The sequence below is a fragment of the Akebia trifoliata genome, chromosome 16 (assembly GCF_017979445.1).
Source record: "Akebia trifoliata isolate Shusen 1 chromosome 16, ASM1797944v1, whole genome shotgun sequence".
Lineage (NCBI taxonomy): Eukaryota > Viridiplantae > Streptophyta > Magnoliopsida > Ranunculales > Lardizabalaceae > Akebia > Akebia trifoliata.
Window position 1 is genome coordinate 3,435,195 of NC_141390.1, and position 10,558 is coordinate 3,445,752.

The window sequence follows — 10,558 nt, forward strand, 5'->3', positions numbered from 1 at the left end:
TTCTCTCTTATTTTGTCATGTTTTAGTAATTCTCAACCGTATGGGACGTTAGCATTCTCCAATACTTTTGTTTTTCAATAATACCCTTATTCATGTTGTCTTTTAGTGGAAAAGACAGAGGTGTATTAGTTTTTTTATATAATAAATGCTTATTTACATAATAAATACTTTTCTCTCATATAACAAATGTTAAGGACATTTAGTCTTTAAAATTAAATGTCTTGTTGTAACAAATGATTTGGCAATTAATGCAAATAATCATTTATTGTAAAAATACCAACATACCCCTATTTTTTTTCATTAAAAGACAAAATGAATAGGGGCATTATTAGGTGTTAGACACCTAAGAATGACTCATGAAAAAAAAACACATAATCCCAACCCTTTAAACACAAAATCCAATGGTTGAGATTTATCATCGAGATAAGTATCTCCAAGAATTGTGTTATCAAGATACTCATAAATTTCAACCACTGGATTTTATGTTTAAAGGGTTGGAATCATGTGTTTTTTTCATGAGTCATTCTTAGGAGTCAATCGATCTAAATATAGGCCGTCGGATTAAATGCAGATCTGTGGTCGAGACTATTGTAAACTTAAGAAATAAAATTTGCACATTTATTTCTACCTCCCTATTTGTTCTCTTCCTATAGCTTGTTCCTCATCTCTCTCTTTCCCTCTCTTTAACTCGCATTCCCTCTTTCTCTCTCTCTCTCTCTCTCGACAATAGACGGTGACTCCCTGTATCTCCAATCGTCTTATTCGTTTCCTTGCAACTTGATTTGGGCGAGTACAGCTCGTAAAAGACTTCATCTTCTTCATTTCTCTGACGGAAGAACGACAGATTTTGAAGGAGCTCAAATGTGGACACTTTTATTTTGAAATTTCGAAATAAAGCTGTGAATTTGTTCTAATAAAAATACCCAAATGCAAGAAAGTGAGTTTCCTTACTAATCTGATTGTCTAGAAATAGAAATTGGGATTTCAGAGTTCATAGTGATGTTTCATTAGGTAGTAGGGGTTTCTAAAAGTAAGGGTGTAGTCTGAAAAGCTTAAAAAATGGCTTTTTGTTAAATTTGAGGCCTAACTAAGAAACATAGTTCCAATTTTAACCCATCAAATCAAATCATGCCTTACTCTGAACTTCATTGAACAACCACGAATAGAACGAAGATGACTAATTTTTCACTTGATCTAGCTTTTACGTGAGTTCTTACTTCTCTTTACCCTTCTATATTTCCATATCAGTTTTTCTTCAATTTTTAGATGTATATATATATATAGGGGGCGGTTCAAGGGCCATATGAGAAAACATATGAAAAAACTTTCGTTTTTCAAAATAAGAGTTAGAGGTTTTGGATTGAGCTGTTTTTTTTGCAAGGATGATCACTATGATGAGAAGATCATCCTCACAAAAAATCAGCTCAATCAGAAACTTCTAAATCCATCAAAAGTGATTTACAAATTAGTGATAAAAATTGGTAAAAAATCGACGGTCCACATTCTAAATCACTTTTAATGGGGTTAGAAGTTTCAGATTGGGCTGATTTTTTTTTTTTTGATGATCTTCCCATCATAGAGATCATCCTCACAAAAAATCAGCTCAATCCAAAATTTCTAACCCATATTTTAAAATTTTTTGAAAAACGAAAGTTTTCTCATATGTTTTCTCATATGGCCCTTGAACCTGACCCTATATATATATATATATATAAATCAGCCCAATCTGAAACTTCTAACCCCATTAAAAGTGATTTAGAATGTGGACCGTCGATTTTTTACCAATTTTTATCACTAATTTGTAAATCACTTTTGATGGATTTAGAATTTTCTGATTGAGCTGATTTTTTGTGAGGATGATCTTCTCATCATAGTGACCATCCTTGCAAAAAAAATCAGCTCAATCCAAAACCTCTAACCCTTATTTTGAAAAATGAAAGTTTTCTCATATGTTTTCTTATATGGCCCTTGAACCTGACCCATATATATATATATATATATATATATATCAAGGGCCATATGAGAAAACATATGTAAAAACAATATAACATTAATAAAATTTTAAAATATGGGTTAGAAGTCTCGAATTAAGCTGATTTTTAGTGAGGATGATCTCTATGATGGGAAGATCATCCGAAAAAAAAATCAGTCCAATCTGAAAATTCTAACCCCATTAAAAGTGATTTAGAATGTGGACCATTGATTTTTTACCAATTTTTTTCAATAATTTGTAAATCACTTTTGATGGATTTAGAAGTTTCTGATTTAGCTTATTTTTTGTGAGGATGATCTTCTCATCATAGTGACCATCCTCACAAAAAATCAACTCAATCCAAAACCTCTAACCCATATTTTGAAAAACCATTGTTTTTTCATATGTTTTTACATATGGCCCTTGAACCGCCCCCATATATATGTATATATATAGATATATATAATGATTAGTGGAGTTAGTATGGGAAAATGGTCAGAGAAATGAAGAAGACGAAGTCTTTTACAATTAATCTAGCTTTTACATGAAAGAAGAATTGTGAGTTAGAGAGAGATGAGGAAGAAATTATAGATTTCCAACAAAGATAAGAGAGAAGAGGAAGAGAACGAACGGGGAGGTAGAAATAAATTTGCAAATTTTATTTCTTAAGTTTATAACAGATCTCAATTGTAGATTTGCGTTTAATTCGACGGCCTATATGAGTTGTGGATATGTAAGTTTAAAAGAGTGTACACGGAACACGCCCCTATATATATATATGGGGGCGATTCAACAGCCCTAAAGTTTGCCAAACATCTTGCCAAACATTTTTCAAAACATGGGTTAGAAGCTTTGGAATGAGCTGATTTTTTGTGAGGATGATCTCTATGATGAGGAGATCATCCTCACCAAAAATCAGCCTATTTCAACACTTCTAACCCCATCAAAAGTGATTTACAAAAATTGGACGGTCTACAATTCTTCAACTTGTAAACTAGGGTTAGAAGTTTCAAAATGAGCTGATTTTTGGTGAGGATGATCTATTCACCGTAGAGATCATCCTCACAAAAAATCGGCCTATTCCAAAACTTCTAACCCCATCAAAAGTGATTTACAAAAAATGTTTGGCAAACTTTAGGGCTGTCGAATCGCTCCCTATATATATATATAGGAGTTCATCTATGCTTATGGCATGGGCATCCTCTTTGGGGTTAAGGGGGGTAAAAATGAAGTTTGAGTGGTGTTAATAAAATAATTTGTGGTTAAAGGGGTAAAAGATAAAAAACAATAAAGTGGGTTAAAGGGGTAAAAGAAAAAATATAATAAAGTTAGAGCGAGGTGAAGGGCATCCTCTTTAGGGTAAGGGGGTAAAAGTATTAAAAAAATAAAGTTGGAGGGGTAGTATAAAAAAATTGAAGTTAAGAAACCAATAAAGTGAGTTAAAGAGATAAAAAAAGATGAAATATAGTAAAGTTGGAGTTGGTGAAGAGTAAAGAAAAAAAGTGGATCCCACAAAATTGTAGTTTGGTGGTGGGATGTTTATCCCACACAAAACTGCGGATTGGACGTTTATGCTCCCCCCCTACCCACATAACTGGAGCAACTGTGTGTGTGGGTAGCATTCGACATACAATGTTAGGGAGACAAAATTTGTCCTATATGGCTTAAAAGTTTTGAATTGGGCTGATTGTTTGTGAAGCCCACTATTTGGTCAACATGTTTTGTCTTATATGAGTTAGACGTTTTGGAATTGGCTGATTTTTTGTGAGAATGATCTCTATGGTAAGGAGATCATCTTCACAAAAAACCAGCCCATTTTAAAACTTCTAATCCCATGTTTACAAGTTGAAGAATAGTGGATCGTCTATATTTTGTAAGTAGAAGCTTCAGAAGTGTCTGATTTTTGTTGAAGATGATCTCCTCACCATAGAGATCATCCTCACAAAAAATCAATCAATTCCAAAACTTCTAACCCATGTAGGACAAAACATGTTGGACAAAAAGTTGCTATTGAACATGATCCATACACATTTTTATATATAGGGAAATGTTCAGCAACAAACATTTTGGCAAACAGTTTGGCAAAACATTTTTCAAAACATAGAGAGGTTTTGGAATGGGCTGATTTTTGGTGAGGATGATCTCTACGGTGAGGAGATCATCATCATCAAAAATCAGTCCATTCCAAAACTTATAACCCCATCAAAAATGGTTTACAAAAAATGGACGGTCCACGATTTTTTCAAGTTGTAAACTAGGGCCAGAAGTTTTGGAATGGGCTGGTTTTTGGTGAGGATGATCTCCTCACCGTAGAGATCATCCTCACAAAAAATCAGCCCATTCTAAAACTTCTAACCCATGTTTTGAAAAATGTTTTACCAAAATGTTTGTTGCTGAACCGGACCCATCTTTTATTCCAATCGTTCGATCTCACATATATACATATATATATATATATATATATATATATATATATATATATATATATATATATATATATATAGGGTGAGGTTCAAGAGACATATGAGAAAACATATGTAAAAACAATGTAACATTAATAAAATTTTAAAATATGGGTTAGAAATTTCGAATTGAGCTGATTTTTTGTGAGGATGATCTCTATGATGGGAAGATTATTTGAAAAAAAAATTAGTCAAATCTGAAACTTCTAACCCCATTAAAAGTGATTTTGAATGTGTATCGTTGATGTTTTGCCAATTTTTATCACTAATTTGTAAATCACTTTTGATGAATTTAGAAGTTTCTGATTGAGCTGATTTTTTGTGAGGATGATCTTCTCATCATAGTGACCATCCTTGCAAAAAATCAGCTCTATCCAAAACCTCTAACCCATATTTTGAAAAATCATTGTTTTTTCATATGTTTTTACATATGGCCCTTGAACTGCCCCCATATATATATATAAATGTATATATGTGAGATCCAACGGTTGGAATAAAAGATGGGTCCCGAGAATATATTACAAATTTTTAAGATAAATCTCAAACATTAGATCTCACTTATACACGATTGAGATTATGTGTGACCATAAGAGTTCACTTTCATGGGTCTACAAATCCCAACCCTATATATAGCAACTGTCACGACCATATTCTTTCGAAGCGAGGTCGTGCGGCACAAGGGGTTGCTAATCCACAAGCAAGCTTGTAAAAATGATCGTATACCACAAACGTAGCAAGCAAACAAGATAACGAGACAACACGAAGTAAAGTTTGGAGGCAACTTTGTTGATATAATATTAAGATTACACGGTATAACACATTACAAAAGCAATAAGTGTATTACAAGCAATAGATGATCCTATGAGACGCGAGACTCCACGTAGCTTGGCTCGATGGCTTCAGTCAATGTGAGTATATGCTGGGGATTGGGAAGCACTAGACACCCTTCCTATAATGTGCATAGTATTCATTTCCTAGGTTTCCAGAAGAAAACATCAAAAGTATAAGCCGATCATACTCCTTTTATTACAAAAATACCACTAAACTAACAGATATATATATATATATATATAATGATAAATAATTAAAAACTTAATTTAAATGAGATGAACTAGGCGAGTTATCTTGATGTCGGTCAAGAATGAACAGGATATTCAATGTGAATTGTCTTCCACATTGTCCCATGTGATAACAAAGATAGGGAAATAATTTGAAAGTCTTAGCAAAGTTAACAGAACTCATCCCAATCAACTCAGTTTCTTAACTTTTTCATAAAATAATTATTTTTTAATAATTTAAATATTTATTTGCTAAATGAAAATATAAATTTGGGAGTAAATATCTTCTAATTCACAATATTTTATTAATTAAAAAGTTATAATTTTTTTAATATATACCAATATATAAATAATTTATCTCATGAGAAAGGAGGTTACTCGGCCGAATCAACAAGGCATAGAATTCCAAGTTTTAATAACATGATAAACACACCCACTCTTCAAAGAACCGACCTTTACTTGTGTCTCCCTCTTACTATATCCTCTTTTGTAATTAAAGCCACGAACTCCATGACCATGCACAACACACAATTAAGAAGGCAAATTAAGAAGAACATTTAGCCATGGAAGGGTGAGTATGTGCTTGGTGTAGACACCCCATTTTTGCATCCGCCTGATTAATCAAGTCGTCAACCCGATCGCAAAGGTTCCCAATGATGGATGTCTATTCCAATGCTTTATTTTGTTACCAGATATGTTTCAGAAATCCGGATGAGGTATCTCGAACTGACAAAACTTAGAAACCACGCTACGCTAGGAAAATACGACCTCAGAAACATAGAAATCATCATCTTGCAAACCAAAAAGAAGCTTCACGATAAAAATCACAAAAAATGATTAAATTACCAAAATACCCCTAACCTCAAAACAACCTTAGAGCCTACATTACGCTTAGGAAAATCCGTTCAAACACATAAAACAACAAATCGAAACCAAGTAAACCACTTCGCCAATTTTCACAAAATTTGACAAAATTACGAAAATACCCCTCATAAAGTTCACGATCATTTCATATAAAAAAACTTCATAAATGACAAAAACCAACATTCCCATTGAATTCCTTACGAAAAACTGATTCCAAAACATCCTGGAACATTGAAAAACGACTTAAAACGTAAAAAATCCTCTCCGAGGGCAAAACGGTAATTTCACAATTTTCATAATTAAAAAATTCGAAATTAATAAATAAAACATTAAATAATTAAAGTGAAATATTAATGAAATTAATTTAAAAAGTTGAACCTAAAAAATCGATTAATTGGACTCTCAGGCAAAATTGTTGAGGGTTCGTGGGATATTTCTTTAAGGACCCCTCCATTTGGGGGTTCAAAGAATTAAAGATATAATAGAAGGGGGTTCTCCAAAAATTAAAAGTAAATCAAGCAAGACTGAAGTCAAGGTATTAAAGTCAATCAAGTGAGACTGAAGTCAAAATTAAAGTCAATCAAGCAAGACTGAAGTCAAGGTACTAATCGAGTCAATCTCATAAGACTAAGGTCAAAACCCTAAATCAAAACCCTAATCTAAACTAATCAAGTCAATCTCATAAGACTAAGGTCAAAACCCTAAATCCAAACCCTAATCTAAAACTAATCAAGTCAATCTCATAAGACTAAAGTCAAAACCCTAAAACCCTAAAGACTAAGTCAAAACCTTAATTGAAACCCTAAAAGAAACCCTAATCAAACCTTAAATGCTTCTAAAAACTTTATAAATAGGAGCCTCCACACCCTATTTTCGTATCAAAGAAAAAACCCTAGAAAAAGTAGGTGAAGAAGCCTCCACAACCCCTCCAAAATCCTAATTTTGGATCCCCAACTCCTTCCCTAACACCCCTACTCCGATTTTAGCCTAAAAAACACCCAAAAACCTCTCAAAAACATCCTAAAAATCCACAACAAATTCGAAGTACCCAGATCCAAGAAGGAGATACCTTACCTCGGAGATCAGGAATCAGATCCGGAGATAAAACGAAGTAAGGAATACGGTACAAGGAGCCATTCTCACCAGATCTGAGGGAATAACACTTTTGCAAATCAAAGGTAAATTTTTTTATTTTTTTTAATCTAGGTTTATCATTAGCAATGTAGATCTATTTGGGATAAGTAGAGACCGGCATTAGCCGGGCGGGATTGGTGCCTAACACCTTCCAACCCCGTAACATGATCCCCGGATTCAGATTTCTATAGTAGATTAGTTCTTTTTATCCATTGTAGGGTCAATTTGGTTCCTAGACCGTAATAACTAGGTGGCGACTCCCAAACCTCAAGGGTCAAAAGCGGATCCGCGCACCCCGCAGATCGAGGGCGCTTTCACTTGGTAACATTTCTGAAGTTTAAAAGGAGGTGGTCTAAATTTAAAATTAAGACTTCAAAAGTTTTGTTTCCTTTTTTATTTTATTTTTAGATTTCATAATCAAATTTAGAAGTTTCGAACTAGTGATGGGGGGATGCTGGATGAAACTTCTAGCGTCTAATTTCTAGTTTTCAGACTTTAGACTTTAGAAGTGTTACCAGACATAGCCTAAGTTATGTTTTTTGTTCTACCCCTTTTCTTATTAGATTTGTCTAAAATTCTAATTTAAAAAAAAAAAAAATTGGATATGAATCATATCCTAGAGAATACTACAATAGTGAACCAAGAAGAATGCATCAACATTTTCTTCACCACTACCAACAACAACAAGTAATCATGTGATAGCATTAGGTGGCCTCGTTAATGTAAACTCCATCTTTACAATAGTTGTATTCGTGGGTTTATCATCCATACTAGGTCAACAAAGCCTAGAGAATAAATCCCATTGTAATGTCAGTATCGACATATAGTTAGAAGATTTTAGTCTTCGAAATTATTTCTTTCAGTTTCTTCCTCTTCTCAAACTTGGTTGCTCAAGGTATCAGATTAGCCATCAATCTTACTAACAATAAGGATGTTGATGAGGCCTTTAGGGCCCACATCAATCTAACATTTTTTATGCATGGGATGTTAAGATCAACGATATGTTCGGTGATGGGATGTGGTTCTTGATGTTATCTATGGTGAACCTTATCAAGGTTATGCTTAGAGTACTTTTTTGTGGTAGCAAATCTATTGTTTGTGCGACTCCATATCTGATTACAGTACTTACATCCACACTTGTGGTTTATATTTCCATTGTCATCTATACATTCTTGAATTAGTGTGAAACACTTATTATAATTTGCATTTGGTGATTTTTTTTTTAGAGACTATTTTGCATTTTTTTAAATTAACGTATTAGTAAGTATTTCTTAAGATCCAAGAGACTTTGTTTAGTATTTGTTTTTTGTATGATAAATTAAGGGTTTGTGTACTCAATGATCAATTCATCTTAGATCTCTAGTTGCAAATTGGTGGATGTGAGAGATGAAATATTACTCTATCTAGATATGTTATACTAATCAATATGAATCTCGATCTTAGGATTGATTTAGCTAAAACATATCTTAATAAGCATATTGACACATATTCCAAGATTATACCAAAGCCATCAATCATGCCATGTGGTATGCATATTGACCATTTAAAAGGATATGAGTATGGGACTTACAAGTCTAGGCATGTAGATATTGATTTTCTTTTAGTTTAGGAGTATCATGATTCCTCTAGGTTAGGTTTTTAGGGGATGTACTATATTTGAGTATGTTTTTTAAGCGATTTATCATGAATTTAATGGTTTTCACTCTTCGAGATGAGAATTATCTTTTGATGGTGGCTTGATCTTGATATAACAACTTTCTTCTACTGTTTGTGATGACTTGGTCAATATTTTCTCTTCCACTACTTCATGAAGGTGTGAATAATGGGGATCCTAGTGTAGTGCCTGTTAGAGAGCCTCCGAATGTTATGTTAGTAAAACAGATGAATGAAAAATTGGAAAAGATGATGAACAGTTGAATTGCAGAGTGTGAAGGATTTTGGGAATGAATTACCTAGAGAAGAATCCGAGGTTGGTCCAAGTCTAATGCCAGGTAAGTCATGAGCATGATGGAGGCTATTAATTCTGCCATTGGATTTTGTACCTATGCCTCATTAATGTTGATACTTGACTTTGATCAATAGTGTATTGATGTAATTAATGTCGATTTGATGTGTTTCACGACTTGGGTATGGGTGAGTTAGAGAATGTCATGTCTACCTCGGATTTGATAAATACTTGTAGATATTTTATTTAATGTGGTAAATTTGACGCATGGGAGAGCTTAGATTTATAGGAGCAATTAGTTATGTTGCATTGTAATATGATGTACTACGGTACACCGTATCATATCTATTGAGATTAAGATAATGTTAGTTTGATTTGGTTGAGATTTATTAGGAATAGAGTTTATCTCTAGATATGATTTGATTTCTACAAAACCCTATTAGGGTTGCTGTAGTTGTTATCAAAGAGATTAAATAATATCTCATTCTTTTATATGGTATAAGAGCATAGTCTCTTTTGAGAGATCGATCTAGTGAATCCACCTTCTACTGCCGATGGTGGCAACACTATTGGCAGGCTGTCATTCATTAGATTTTTTTTTTATATGAATAAAATCTCCAACTCCTATTTTACAATTTCTATCTCCTTAATAGTCTTTATTTTTTGTTATTTATAATCTCGATCGAGATATAATTATCAAGTCATGTTATCCAATCAAATGTTTTTGGGAGAAATCATATGATTTGATTTAGTGACCATCGACTCCGACAGACTCCATGATGAGCTCACAAACAGTCAATGACCACTGAAAGCATGATGGATACTCGTTGGCAATAATAAGAATTTAATAATTGCAATATCAAGAAATTTGATACTAACCAATCACACGTTCCTTATTCAAAGGAACATGCGATTGCAGGAGGGTATGGGAGTAATTAATCTTATCAATGGCCACGGTAACACCGACTCTTTCTTTTTGTCATCCATTTTGAATTTAGTCTTCATAAAACTCAATTCAAATAATTATTTGTTATGAAAATCCCAATTTAAACCTTTGTTGAGTGGTCAAAAATTAATGGGATATGTTGATGGTAGTATCCCACGTCCATCAACTCATATTGTT

At 33.2% G+C, this 10,558-nt stretch overlaps 1 pseudogene; it reads left to right on the forward strand.

Moving 5' to 3' along the window:
• The first annotated feature begins 5,327 nt into the window (after window positions 1–5,327).
• On the forward strand, window positions 5,328–8,671 carry LOC147382301 (uncharacterized; annotated as a pseudogene).
• The last annotated feature ends 1,887 nt before the right edge of the window (window positions 8,672–10,558 follow it).